Below are 14160 nucleotides of genomic sequence, written 5' to 3' on the forward strand. Positions count from 1 at the left end.
TGTGCACTTATTTTTTTGTTAATTAAATTCTTCCAAAACTGGGACTGATATTTTGGCTTTTTATTTTTACTTAAAGTACAATAACTTTTAACATTTTAATTTGTTTTAATAGTATATTGACAGCATTGTTTTCTTTCAGAAATCCACTTAATTTTCTTTACCCTATTACTGAAATGGTAATTGACAAAAACAAGCTACATTGTCACCAGAAGAGCAATGCAAAATGTACAATTGATATTTCAAAATCATCCTTCCAGCTTGAATTTCAATGATGCATTGGGGCAACGATTTTGTGAGAAACATCTTCACCCTTAAAGAAAGATTTTCTTAACTTCTTACCTGTGTGCTGATTAGATATCACCTGGTATTCACATTAAACAGATTACCACTTGAGAAAGCAGCAAGGATGCAGGGAGGTTTATGTTTCCTGGTGTCAACCTGTATTATTTCAGTGGACATTGTAATGAGGATGCATCTTGCTGCCTTTCCAATGAAGCAAGTTTTAATCAGTAATAGGTGAAAAACCATTCCTACAAAGGTGTTAATCAGAGACTTGGCTTTGTGGACACTTTTCAGAGAGCAAATGTGTTAGCATAAAAATAAAGCCATAAAATGGAGAGCTGATTAATCACTCAATTGGATTTCTCTGCCTGCATAATTTTCTTTTCTCTGCAACCACATGCTAAATTGTGCTTCTTGTTTTTTTTATAAAATGTCTTAACTAAATCTGACTCTGATTTCATCAGAGAAGGCCAGGTACCCTACACTATAAGAGGTGGTTTGAAATTTTTACTTGTCTACTTAAAGATCACCAAAATTTGATCATAAGGTCAATTACGTCCCTGGGTGGGAGTGAACCACCAACCTTTCGGTTAACAGCCAAACGCACTAATCGATTGCACCACAGAGACAGCTTGCAAAAGAGTGTACTGACAAAGGCTAAAAAGCATTCATCTAGAAAATTTCCTAGAAAAAGGTTAAAAAGGCAATAATCTGGAGAGTTTTGCAAGATTCTTTTTCCATTAACCAACGAAGAAATACATTGGTACTTTCACATGATGAGTGAGTATTCACGATCTCTTACACTTACATGAGCAGCAGAGTGGCGCAGCGGAAGCGTGCTGGGCCCATAACACAGAGATCGATGGATCGAAACCATCCTCTGCTATGTGCACTTATTTTTTTGTTAATTAAATTCTTCCAAAACTGGGATTGATATTTTGGCTCTTTTATTTTTACTTAAAGTACAATAACTTTTAACATTTGAATTTGTTTTAATAGTATATTGACAGCATTGTTTTCTTTCAGAAATCCACTTAATTTTCTTTACCCTATTACTGATATGGTAATTGACAAAAACAAGCTACATTGTCACCAGAAGAGCAATGCAAAATGTACAATTGATATTTCAAAATCATCCTTCCAGCTTGAATTTCAATGATGCATTGGGGCAACGATTTTGTGAGAAACATCTTCACCCTTAAAGAAAGATTTTCTTAACTTCTTACCTGTGTGCTGATTAGATATCACCTGGTATTCACATTAAACAGATTACCACTTGAGAAAGCAGCAGGGATGCAGGGAGGTTTATGTTTCCTGGTGTCAACCTGTATTATTTCAGTGGACATTGTAATGAGGATGCATCTTGCTGCCTTTCCAATGAAGCAAGTTTTAATCAGTAATAGGTGAAAAACCATTCCTACAAAGGTGTTAATTAGAGACTTGGCTTTGTGGACACTTTTCAGAGAGCAAATGTGTTAGCATAAAAATAAAGCCATAAAATGGAGAGCTGATTAATCACTCAATTGGATTTCTCTGCCTGCATAATTTTTTTTCTCTGCAACCCCATGCTAAATTGTGCTTCCTGTTTTTTATAAAATGACTTAATTAAATCTGACTCTGATTTCATCAGAGAAGGCCAGGTACCCTACACTATAAGAGGTGGTTTGAAATTTTGACTTGTCTACTTAAAGATCACCAAAATTTGATTACAAGGTCAATTACGTCCCTGGGTGGGAGTGAACCACCAACCTTTCGGTTAACAGCCAAACGCACTAATCGATTGCACCACAGAGACAGCTTGCAAAATCATGTACTGACAAAGGCTAAAAAGCATTCATCTAGAAAATTTCATAGAAAAAGGTTAAAAAGGCAATAATCTGGAGAGTTTTGCAAGATTTTTCTTCCATTAACCAACGAAGAAATACATTGGTACTTTGACATGATGAGTGAGTACTTCAGGATCTCTTTCACTTACATGAGCAGCAGAGTGGCGTAGCGGAAGCGTGCTGCGCCCATAACCCAGATGTCGATGGATCGAAACCATCCTCTGCTATGTGCACTTATTTTTTTGTTAATTAAATTCTTCCAAAACTGGGATTGATATTTTGGCTCTTTTATTTTTACTTAAAGTACAATAACTTTGAACATTTTAATTTGTTTTAATAGTATATTGACAGCATTGTTTTCTTTCAGAAATCCACTTAATTTTCTTTACCATATTACTGAAATGGTAATTGACAAAAACAAGCTACATTGTCACCAGAAGAGCAATGCAAAATGTACAATTGATATTTAAAAATCATATTTCCAGCTTGAATTTCAATGATGCATTGGGGCAACGATTTTGTGAGAATTATCTTCCCCCTTAAAGAAAGATTTTCTAAACTTCTTACCTGTGTGCTGATTAGATATCACCTGGTTTTCGCATTAAACAGATTCCCACTTGAGAAAGCAGCAAGGATGCAGGGAGGTTTATGTTTCCTGGTATCAACCTGTATTATTTCAGTGGACATTGTAATGAGGATGCATCTTGCTGCCTTTCCAATGAAGCAAGTTTTAATCAGTAATAGGTGAAAAACCATTCCTACAAAGGTGTTAATCAGAGACTTGGCTTTGTGGACACTTTTCTGAGAGCAAATGTATAAGCATAAAAATAAAGCCATAAAATGGAGAGCTGATTAATCACTCAATTGGATTTCTCTGCTTGCATAATTTTTTTTCTCTGCAACCCCATGCTAAATTGTGCTTCCTGTTTTTTATAAAATGACTTAATTGAATCTGACTCTGATTTCATCAGAGAAGGCCAGGTACCCTACACTATAAGAGGTGGTTTGAAATTTTGACTTGTCTACTTAAAGATCACCAAAATTTGATCACAATGTCAATTACGTCCTTGGGTAGGATTGAACCACCAACCTTCCGGTTAACAGCCGAACGCACTAACCGATTGCACCACAGAGACAGCTTACAAAAGAATGTACTGACAAAGGCTAAAAAGCATTCATCTAGAAAATTTCATAGAAAAAGGTTAAAAAGGCAATAATCTGGAGAGTTTTGCAAGATTTTTCTTCCATTAACCAACGAAGAAATACATTGGTACTTTCATAAGATGAGTGAGTACTTCAGGATCTCTGACACTTACATGAGCAGCAGAGTGGCGCAGGGGAAGCGTGCTGGGCCCATAACCCAGAGGTCGATGGATCGAAACCATTCGCTGCTATGTGCACTTATTTTTTTGTTAATTAAATTCTTCCAAAACTGGGATTGATATTTTGACTCTTTTATTTTTACTTAAAGTACAATAACTTTTAACATTTTAATTTGTTTTAATAGTATATTGACAGCATTGTTTTGTTTCAGAAATCCACTTAATTTTCTTTACCATATTACTGAAATGGTAATTGACAAAAACAAGCTACATTGTCACCAGAAGAGCAATGCAAAATGTACAATTGATATTTCAAAATCATCTTTCCAGCTTGAATTTCAATGATGCATTGGGGCAACGATTTTGTGAGAAACATCTTCACTCTTAAAGAAAGATTTTCTTAACTACTTACCTGTGTGCTGATTAGATATCACCTGGTTTTCACATTAAACAGATTCCCACTTGAGAAAGCAGCAAGGATGCAGTGAGGTTTATGTTTCCTGGTGTCAACCTGTATTATTTCAATGGACATTGTAATGAGGATGCATCTTGCTGCCTTTCCAATGAAGCAAGTTTTAATCAGTAATATGTGAAAAACCATTCCTACAAAGGTGTTAATCAGAGACTTGGCTTTGTGGACACTTTTCAGAGAGCAAATGTGTTAGCATAAAAATAAAGCCATAAAATGGAGAGCTGATTAATCACTCAATTGGATTTCTCTGCCTGCATAATTTTTTTTTCTCTGCAACCCCATGCTAAATTGTGCTTCCTGTTTTTTTTTTTTTTTTTTTTTTTAATCAATAGTTTTTATTGAAAAGATAAACATTTTTATGGGGTACAGAACAAAGAAAAAATGGGGGGATGATACATCAATACAATGTAAGGGTAGGTATGTTAGGGGTACAGAAGGGTGAGGGAGGGGAAGGGGGAGAGTAGGGGTCCAGACTAGAATTGGGGGAGTGTTACATCGGAGCCTTGTATACATAATACATCAGAAAAGTTGAGACATATAAAGAAACTGTACATTGCAGTAAGGTAATAGTGGCCTAATCTTGTTGGTCAGAAGTTATAGGTACGCTTTAAAAGATGGTGTTGGAGGGAAAACTAATGAGGGTCGACTCTTAACCGGGAGGGGAAGGTATAGATGCCTAGGTAATGGGGGGTGTAATGATATGTGTTATGTTATAGTTCAGATATTGTCGGGTTGCCCAGGTGGGCTAAGTGGGGGTGAGGTGGATTTATGGAGATATTGAGACCCTTCAATCGAGGAGATATAGGTATGCCACGCGAGCCAGCGCGTTTTGAGGGAAGTGTAGTTGAGAGAGGAGGAAGCTGATTCCGTCTCCATAAGGAAATGGTAGTTTATCTTATGTATAACTCTAAGCAGGGTAGGGGGAGAGGATTGTTTCCACATTTGGGCTAGGTTTGCTCGAGCGGCTATCAGGATGTGGCCCAGGACATATCTGGCGGGTGGCGTTATTGCAGCGGGGACAACTTGTAGTAATGCTAGAGTTGGGTCTGGAGCTAGATGGGTGGACAGAACTTTATTTATTAGCTCAAATACATCTATCCAATATTTAGTGATCTTTGGGCACGTCCAGAATATGTGGAAGATATGTCCCACCGAGCCGCATTGTCTCCAACATTTGTTACTGTGAGAGGGCCAGAATTTATGGATTCGGTCTGGGGTTTGGTACATTCTGTTCACTAGTTTTATATGCATTTCAGTGTGGTTTAGGCACTGGGACATGGAATGCGAGGTTAAAAAAACTTGACGCCAGTCTTTTGGGGATAGGGTTTTTTTCCAGGTCCTGTTCCCATTTCTTTTGGGCGTTTGATTTAGAAGGGGAGGCAGGGGTTATCCGAAGTTTATACCAGTATGAGATGTCGCCTTTGGAGTCCGGTAAGGAGAGACGGGAGAAGAGAGTATGGGAGGACGTGTGGAGCGTTACGTAGGTAGGAGGGATCGTCTTCCACCAGTGTGCTACTTGCATATAGTGGAAGAGTTCCGTAGCTGGAAGTGAGTATTGTGACTGGAGAGTAGAAAAAGGTTTTAGAGAAAGTCCATCGAGGAGGTCTCCCAAGGATAGCACTCCTGCGTTTCTCCATTTGGATAAATTGAGATGTGGTATCATCGATGCTAATGTAGTGATCGATATCTGGGAGATATGGGAAATGGGCGATGATAGGGAGGTCGATAGGGAGTCCCAGACTTGTAGAGCGGCTTGCGTGGAGGGAAGGAGGGATGATTGCGTAGGTCGGAGCGACTTTGGGATACGGAAAAGGTCAGCTAGGGGGATTGGGGTTGATCGGATTTGCTCCAACTCCATCCATCCAGTGTGCAATTGGGTTGAGAAATAGTATTTAATGGGGGCAAGGAGGGAGGCTTCTTGGTATAGAGGAATACTAGGTATATTAAGACCACCGAATGCTCTAGGCAAGGTCATTCTAGAAAGAGCCATTGAAGGTGGTTTTGCAGACCAGATATACTTAGACATGATAGAGGAACAGGTTTGGATGGCTTTCTTTGGGAAGGGGTATGGTATAGTGCGGAAGAGATACATTAGTTTAGGAAGTAGGGACATTTTGAATGCCGCCATTCGTCCCAACCAAGAGACCTCATAGGATGACCAGGATTTCGTAAGGGATTCCAGTGACTCTATCAAGGGAGTTAAGTTGGCAGAGAAGGCGTCTTTAGTGGAGGTAGGAATGTTGATACCCAGGTATTTAATTGTATGAGTTCGCCAGTTATATGGGAAGGAAGCTTGGAGTGTTGGGATGGAGTGAGATAAATTGAAGGGGAGGGCGTCTGTTTTGGTAGTGTTTAGTTTGTAATAAGAGGCGCGGCTGTAAGCATCTAGGACGTCATGTAAGACTGGAAGCGTTGTAGTGGGATTAGAGATAAAGAGAAGGACATCGTCAGCGAAGAGGCTCAGTTTATGGAGGGATGAACCGAACTGAATTGCCGGAATGTTGGGATTATCTCTTATTTTAGCTGCCAGGGGTTCAATTGATAGGACGAAGATCAGGGGGGATAGGGGACAGCCTTGCCTGGTGCCATTTGTAATAGGGAAAGGGTCGGATAGGAAGCCTCCACTTAACAACCGGGCCGTAGGGGATGCTTCCTGTTTTTTATAAAATGACTTAATCAAATCTGACTCTGATTGCATCAGAGAAGGCCAGGTACCTTACACTATAAGAGGTGGTTTGAAATTTTGACTTGTCTACTTAAAGATCACCAAAATTTGATCACACAGTCAATTACGTCCCTGGGTGGGATTGAACCACCAACCTTTCGGTTAACAGCCGAACGCGCTAACCGATTGCACCACAGAGACAGCTTGCAAAAGAATGTACTAACAAAGGCTAAAAAGCATTCATCTAGAAAGTTTCCTAGAAAAAGGTTAAAAAGGCAATAATCTGGAGAGTTTAGCAAGATTTTTCTTCCATTAACCAACAAAGAAATACATTGGTACTTTCACAAGATGAGTGAGTACTTCAATATCTCTTTCACTTACATGAGCAGCAGAGTGGCGCAGCGGAAGCGTGCTGGGCCCATAACCCTGAGTTTGATGGATCGAAACCATTCGCTGCTATGTGCACTTATCTTTTTGTTAATTAAATTCTTCCAAAACTGGGATTGATATTTTGACTCTTTTATTTTTACTTAAAGTACAATAACTTTTAACATTTTAATTTGTTTTAATAGTATATTGACAGCATTGTTTTCTTTCAGAAATCCACTTAATTTTCTTTACCCTATTACTGAAATGGTAATTGACAAAAACAAGCTACATTGTCACCAGAAGAGCAATGCAAAATGTACAATTGATATTTCAAAATCATCTTTCCAGCTTGAATTTCAATGATGCATTGGGGCAACGATTTTGTGAGAAACATCTTCACCCTTAAAGAAAGATTTTCTAAACTTCTTACCTGTGTGCTGATTAGATATCACCTGGTTTTCACATTAAACAGATTCCCACTTGAGAAAGCAGCAAGGATGCAGTGAGGTTTATGTTTCCTGGTGTCAACCTGTATTATTTCAGTGGACATTGTAATGAGGATGCATCTTGCTGCCTTTCCAATGAAGCAAGTTTTAATCAGTAATTGGTGAAAAACCATTCCTACAAAGGTGTTAATCAGAGACTTGGCTTTGTGGACACTTTTCAGAGAGTAAATGTGATAGCATAAAAATAAAGCCATAAAATGGAGAGCTGATTAATCACTCAATTGGATTTCTCTACCTGCATAATTTTTTTTTCTCTGCAACCCCATGCTAAATTGTGCTTCCTGTTTTTTATAAAATGACTTAATCAAATCTGACTGCATCAGAGAAGGCCAGGTACCCTACACTATAAGAGGTGGTTTGAAATTTTGACTTGTCTACTTAAAGATCACCAAAATTTGATCACACAGTCAATTACATCCCTGGGTGGGATTGAACCACCAACCTTTCGGTTAACAGCCGAACGCGCTAACCGATTGCACCACAGAGACAGCTTGCAAAAGCATGTACTAACAAAGGCTAAAAAGCATTCATCTAGAAAGTTTCCTAGAAAAAGGTTAAAAAGGCAATAATCTGGAGAGTTTAGCAAGTTTCTTCCATTAACCAACGAAGAAATACATTGGTACTTTCACAAGATGAGTGAGTACTTCAGGATCTCTTTCACTTACATGAGCAGCAGAGTGGCGCAGCGGAAGCGTGCTTGGCCCATAACCTAGAGATCGATGGATCTAAACCATCCTCTGCTATGTGCACTTATTTTTTTGTTAATTAAATTCTTCCAAAACTAGGATTGATATTTTGACTCTTTTATTTTTACTTAAAGTACAATAACTTTTAACATTTTAATTTGTTTTAATAGTATATCGACAGCATTGTTTTCTTTCAGAAATCCACTTAATTTTTTTTACCCTATTACTGAAATGGTAATTGACAAAAACAAGCTACATTATCACCAGAAGAGCAATGCAAAATGTACAATTGATATTTCAAAATCATCTTTCCAGCTTGAATTTCAATGATGCATTGGGGCAACGATTTTGTGAGAAACATCTTCACCCTTAAAGAAAGATTTTCTAAACTTCTTACCTGTGTGCTGATTAGATATCACCTGGTTTTCACATTAAACAGATTCCCACTTGAGAAAGCAGCAAGGATGCAGTGAGGTTTATGTTTCCTGGTGTCAACCTGTATTATTTCAGTGGACATTGTAATGAGGATGCATCTTGCTGCCTTTCCAATGAAGCAAGTTTTAATCAGTAATAGGTGAAAAACCATTCCTACAAAGGTGTTAATCAGAGACTTGGCTTTGTGGACACTTTTCAGAGAGTAAATGTGATAGCATAAAAATAAAGCCATAAAATGGAGAGCTGATTAATCACTCAATTGGATTTCTCTACCTGCATAATTTTTTTTTCTCTGCAACCCCATGCTAAATTGTGCTTCCTGTTTTTTATAAAATGACTTAATCAAATCTGACTGCATCAGAGAAGGCCAGGTACCCTACACTATAAGAGGTGGTTTGAAATTTTGACTTGTCTACTTAAAGATCACCAAAATTTGATCACACAGTCAATTACATCCCTGGGTGGGATTGAACCACCAACCTTTCGGTTAACAGCCGAACGCGCTAACCGATTGCACCACAGAGACAGCTTGCAAAAGCATGTACTAACAAAGGCTAAAAAGCATTCATCTAGAAAGTTTCCTAGAAAAAGGTTAAAAAGGCAATAATCTGGAGAGTTTAGCAAGTTTCTTCCATTAACCAACGAAGAAATACATTGGTACTTTCACAAGATGAGTGAGTACTTCAGGATCTCTTTCACTTACATGAGCAGCAGAGTGGCGCAGTGGAAGCGTGCTGGGCCCATAACCTAGAGATCGATGGATCTAAACCATCCTCTGCTATGTGCACTTATTTTTTTGTTAATTAAATTCTTCCAAAACTAGGATTGATATTTTGACTCTTTTATTTTTACTTAAAGTACAATAACTTTTAACATTTTAATTTGTTTTAATAGTATATCGACAGCATTGTTTTCTTTCAGAAATCCACTTAATTTTTTTTACCCTATTACTGAAATGGTAATTGACAAAAACAAGCTACATTATCACCAGAAGAGCAATGCAAAATGTACAATTGATATTTCAAAATCATCTTTCCAGCTTGAATTTCAATGATGCATTGGGGCAACGATTTTGTGAGAAACATCTTCACCCTTAAAGAAAGATTTTCTTAACTTCTTACCTGTGTGCTTATTAGATATCACCTGGTTTTCACATTAAACAGATTCCCACTTGAGAAAGCAGCAAGGATGCAGTGAGGTTTATGTTTCCTGGTGTCAACCTGTATTATTTCAGTGGACATTGTTATGAGGATGCATCTTGCTGCCTTTCCAATGATGCAAGTTTTAATCAGTAATAGGTGAAAAACCATTCCTACAAAGGTTTTAATCAGAGACTTGGCTTTGTGGACACTTTTCAGAGAGCAAATGTGTTAGCATAAAAATAAAGCCATAAAATGGAGAGCTGATTAATCACTCAATTGGATTTCTCTGCCTGCATAATTTTTTTTCTCTGCAACCCCATGCTAAATTGTGCTTCCTGTTTTTTATAAAATGACTTAATCAAATCTGACTCTGACTGCATCAGAGAAGGCCAGGTACCCTACACTTTAAGAGGTGGTTTGAAATTTTGACTTGTCTACTTAAAGATCACCAAAATTTGATCACAAGGTCAATTACATCACTGGGTGGGATTGAACCACCAACCTTTCGGTTAACAGCCGAACGCGCTAACCGATTGCGCCACAGAGACAGCTTGCAATAGCATGTACTGACAAAGGCTAAAAAGCATTCATCTAGAAAGTTTCCTAGAAAAAGGTTAAAAAGGCAATAATCTGGAGAGTTTTGCAATATTTTCCTTCCATTGACCAACGAAGAAACACATTGGTACTTTCACATGATGAGTGAGTACATCAGGATCTCTGACACTTACATGAGCAGCAGAGTGGCGCAGCGGAAGCGTGCTGGGCCCATAACCCAGAGGTCGATGGATCGAAACCATCCTTTGCTATGTGCACTTGTTTTTTTGTTAATTAAATTCTTCCAAAACTGGGATTGATATTTTGACTCTTTTATTTTTACTTAAAGTACAATAACTTTTAACATTTTAATTTGTTTTAATAGTATATTGACAGCATTGTTTTCTTTCAGAAATCCACTTAATTTTCTTTACGCTATTCCTGAAATGGTAATTGACAAAAACAAGCTACATTGTCACCAGAAAAGCAATGCAAAATATACAATTGATATTTCAAAATCATCTTTCCAGCTTGAATTTCAATGATGCATTGGGGCAACAATTTTGTGAGAAACATCTTCACCCTTAAAGAAAGATTTTCTTAACTTCTTACCTGTGTGCTGATTAGATATCACCTGGTTTTCACATTAAACATATTCCCACTTGAGAAAGCAGCAAGGATGCAGTGAGGTTTATGTTTCCTGGTGTCAACCTGTATTATTTCAGTGGACATTGTAATGAGGATGCATCTTGCTGCCTTTCCAATGAAGCAAGTTTTAATCATTAATAGGTGAAAAACCATTCCTACAAAGGTGTTAATCAGAGACTTGGCTTTGTGGACACTTTTCAGAGAGCACATGTGTTAGCATAAAAATAAAGCCATAAAATGGAGAGCTGATTAATCACTCAATTGGATTTCTCTGCCTGCATAATTTTTTTTTCTCTGCAACCCCATGCTAAATTGTGCTTCCTGTTTTTTATAAAATGACTTAATCAAATCTGACTGCATCAGAGAAGGCCAGGTACCCTACACTATAAGAGGTGGTTTGAAATTTTGACTTGTCTACTTAAAGATCACCAAAATTTGATCATAAGGTCAATTACGTCCCTGGGTGGGAGTGAACCACCAACCTTTCGGTTAACAGCCAAACGCACTAATCGATTGCACCACAGAGACAGCTTGCAAAAGCATGTACTGACAAAGGCTAAAAAGCATTCATCTAGAAAATTTCATAGAAAAAGGTTAAAAAGGCAATAATCTGGAGAGTTTTGCAAGATTTTTTTTCCATTAACCAACGAAGAAATACATTGGTACTTTCACATGATGAGTGAGTATTCACGATCTCTTACACTTACATGAGCAGCAGAGTGGCGCAGCGGAAGCGTGCTGGGCCCATAACACAGAGATTGATGGATCGAAACCATCCTCTGCTATGTGCACTTATTTTTTTGTTAATTAAATTCTTCCAAAACTGGGATTGATATTTTGGCTCTTTTATTTTTACTTAAAGTACAATAACTTTTAACATTTTAATTTGTTTTAATAGTATATTGACAGCATTGTTTTCTTTCAGAAATCCACTTAATTTTCTTTACCCTATTACTGAAATGGTAATTGACAAAAACAAGCTACATTGTCACCAGAAGAGCAATGCAAAATGTACAATTGATATTTCAAAATCATCCTTCCAGCTTGAATTTCAATGATGCATTGGGGCAACGATTTTGTGAGAAACATCTTCACCCTTAAAGAAAGATTTTCTTAACTTCTTACCTGTGTGCTGATTAGATATCACCTGGTATTCACATTAAACAGATTACCACTTGAGAAAGCAGCAAGGATGCAGGGAGGTTAATGTTTCCTGGTTTCAACCTGTATTATTTCAGTGGACATTGTAATGAGGATGCATCTTGCTGCCTTTCCAATGAAGCAAGTTTTAATCAGTAATAGGTGAAAAAGCATTCCTACAAAGGTGTTAATCAGAGACTTGGCTTTGTGGACACTTTTCAGAGAGCAAATGTGTTAGCATAAAAATAAAGCCATAAAATGGAGAGCTGATTAATCACTCAATTGGATTTCTCTGCCTGCATAATTTTTTTTTCTCTGCAACCCCATGCTAAATTGTGCTTCCTGTTTTTTATAAAATGACTTAATTAAATCTGACTCTGATTTTATCAGAGAAGGCCAGGTACCCTACACTATAAGAGGTGGTTTGAAATTTTGACTTGTCTACTTAAAGATCACCAAAATTTGATTACAAGGTCAATTACGTCCCTGGGTGGGATTTAACCACCAACCTTTCGGTTAACAGCTGAACGCACTTACCGATTGCATCACAGAGACAGCTTGCAAAATCATTTACTGACAAAGGCTAAAAAGCATTCATCTAGAAAGTTTCCTAGAAAAAGGTTAAAAAGGCAATAATCTGGAGAGTTTTGCAAGATTTTTCTTCCATTAACCAACGAAGAAATACATTGGTACTTTGACATGATGAGTGAGTATTCAGGATCTCTTACACTTACACGAGCAGCAGAGTGGCGCAGCGGAAGCGTGCTGGGCCCATAACCGAGTGGTCGATGGATCGAAACCATCCTCTGCTATGTGCACTTATTTTTTTGTTAATTAAATTCTTCCAAAACTGGGACTAATATTTTGGCTTTTTATTTTTACTTAAAGTACAATAACTTTGAACATTTTAATTTGTTTTAATAGTATATTGACAGCATTGTTTTCTTTCAGAAATCCACTTAATTTTCTTTACCCTATAACTGAAATGGTAATTGACAAAAACAAGCTACATTGTCACCAGAAGAGCAATGCAAAATGTACAATTGATATTTCAAAATCATCCTTCCAGCTTGAATTTCAATGATGCATTGGGGCAACGATTTTGTGAGAAACATCTTCACCCTTAAAGAAAGATTTTCTTAACTTCTTACCTGTGTGCTGATTAGATATCACCTGGTATTCACATTAAACAGATTACCACTTGAGAAAGCAGCAAGGATGCAGGGAGGTTTATGTTTCCTGGTGTCAACCTGTATTATTTCAGTGGACATTGTAATGAGCATGCATCTTGCTGCCTTTCCAATGAAGCAAGTTTTAATCAGTAATAGGTGAAAAACCATTCCTACAAAGGTGTTAATCAGAGACTTGGCTTTGTGGACACTTTTCAGAGAGCAAATGTGTTAGCATAAAAATAAAGCCAGAAAATGGAGAGCTGATTAATCACTCAATTGGATTTCTCTGCCTGCATAATTTTTTTTTCTCTGCAACCCCATGCTAAATTGTGCTTCCTGTTTTTTTTATAAAATGACTTAACTAAATCTGACTCTGATTTCATCAGAGAAGGCCAGGTACCCTACACTATAAGAGGTGGTTTGAAATTTTGACTTGTCTACTTAAAGATCACCAAAATTTGATCATAAGGTCAATTACGTCCCTGGGTGGGAGTGAACCACCAACCTTTCGGTTAACAGCCAAACGCACTAATTGATTGCACCACAGAGACAGCTTTCAAAAGCATGTACTGACAAAGGCTAAAAAGCATTCATCTAGAAAATTTCATAGAAAAAGGTTAAAAAGGCAATAATCTGGAGAGTTTTGCAAGATTTTTTTTCCATTAACCAACGAAGAAATACATTGGTACTTTCACATGATGAGTGAATATTAACGATCTCTTACACTTACATGAGCAGCAGAGTGGCGTAGCGGAAGCGTGTTGGGCCCATAACACAGAGATCGATGGATCGAAACCATCCTCTGCTATGTGCACTTATTTTTTTGTTAATTAAATTCTTCCAAAACTGGGATTGATATTTTGGCTCTTTTATTTTTACTTAAAGTACAATAACTTTTAACATTTGAATTTGTTTTAATAGTATATTGACAGCATTGTTTTCTTTCAGAAATCCACTTAAT

The 14160-nt window shown here is 37.5% G+C and overlaps 4 non-coding genes across 4 annotated transcripts; 1 reads left to right on the plus strand and 3 right to left on the minus strand.

Annotated features, from left to right (window-relative positions):
- Positions 1-6694: 6694 nt before the first annotated feature.
- On the minus strand, positions 6695-6768 carry TRNAN-GUU (transfer RNA asparagine (anticodon GUU)). The gene has a single exon. It is a non-coding gene; the product is annotated as a tRNA-Asn (tRNA).
- A 1088-nt stretch (positions 6769-7856) lies between these two features.
- TRNAN-GUU (transfer RNA asparagine (anticodon GUU)) lies at positions 7857-7930 on the minus strand. The gene has a single exon. It is a non-coding gene; the product is annotated as a tRNA-Asn (tRNA).
- A 1085-nt stretch (positions 7931-9015) lies between these two features.
- On the minus strand, positions 9016-9089 carry TRNAN-GUU (transfer RNA asparagine (anticodon GUU)). Its single transcript has one exon. It is a non-coding gene; the product is annotated as a tRNA-Asn (tRNA).
- Positions 9090-10439: 1350 nt separating this feature from the next.
- TRNAM-CAU (transfer RNA methionine (anticodon CAU)) lies at positions 10440-10511 on the plus strand. Its single transcript has one exon. It is a non-coding gene; the product is annotated as a tRNA-Met (tRNA).
- Positions 10512-14160: the final 3649 nt, after the last annotated feature.

Source organism: Pseudophryne corroboree, chromosome 4 (assembly GCF_028390025.1).
Source record: "Pseudophryne corroboree isolate aPseCor3 chromosome 4, aPseCor3.hap2, whole genome shotgun sequence".
Classification (NCBI taxonomy): Eukaryota; Metazoa; Chordata; class Amphibia; order Anura; family Myobatrachidae; genus Pseudophryne; species Pseudophryne corroboree.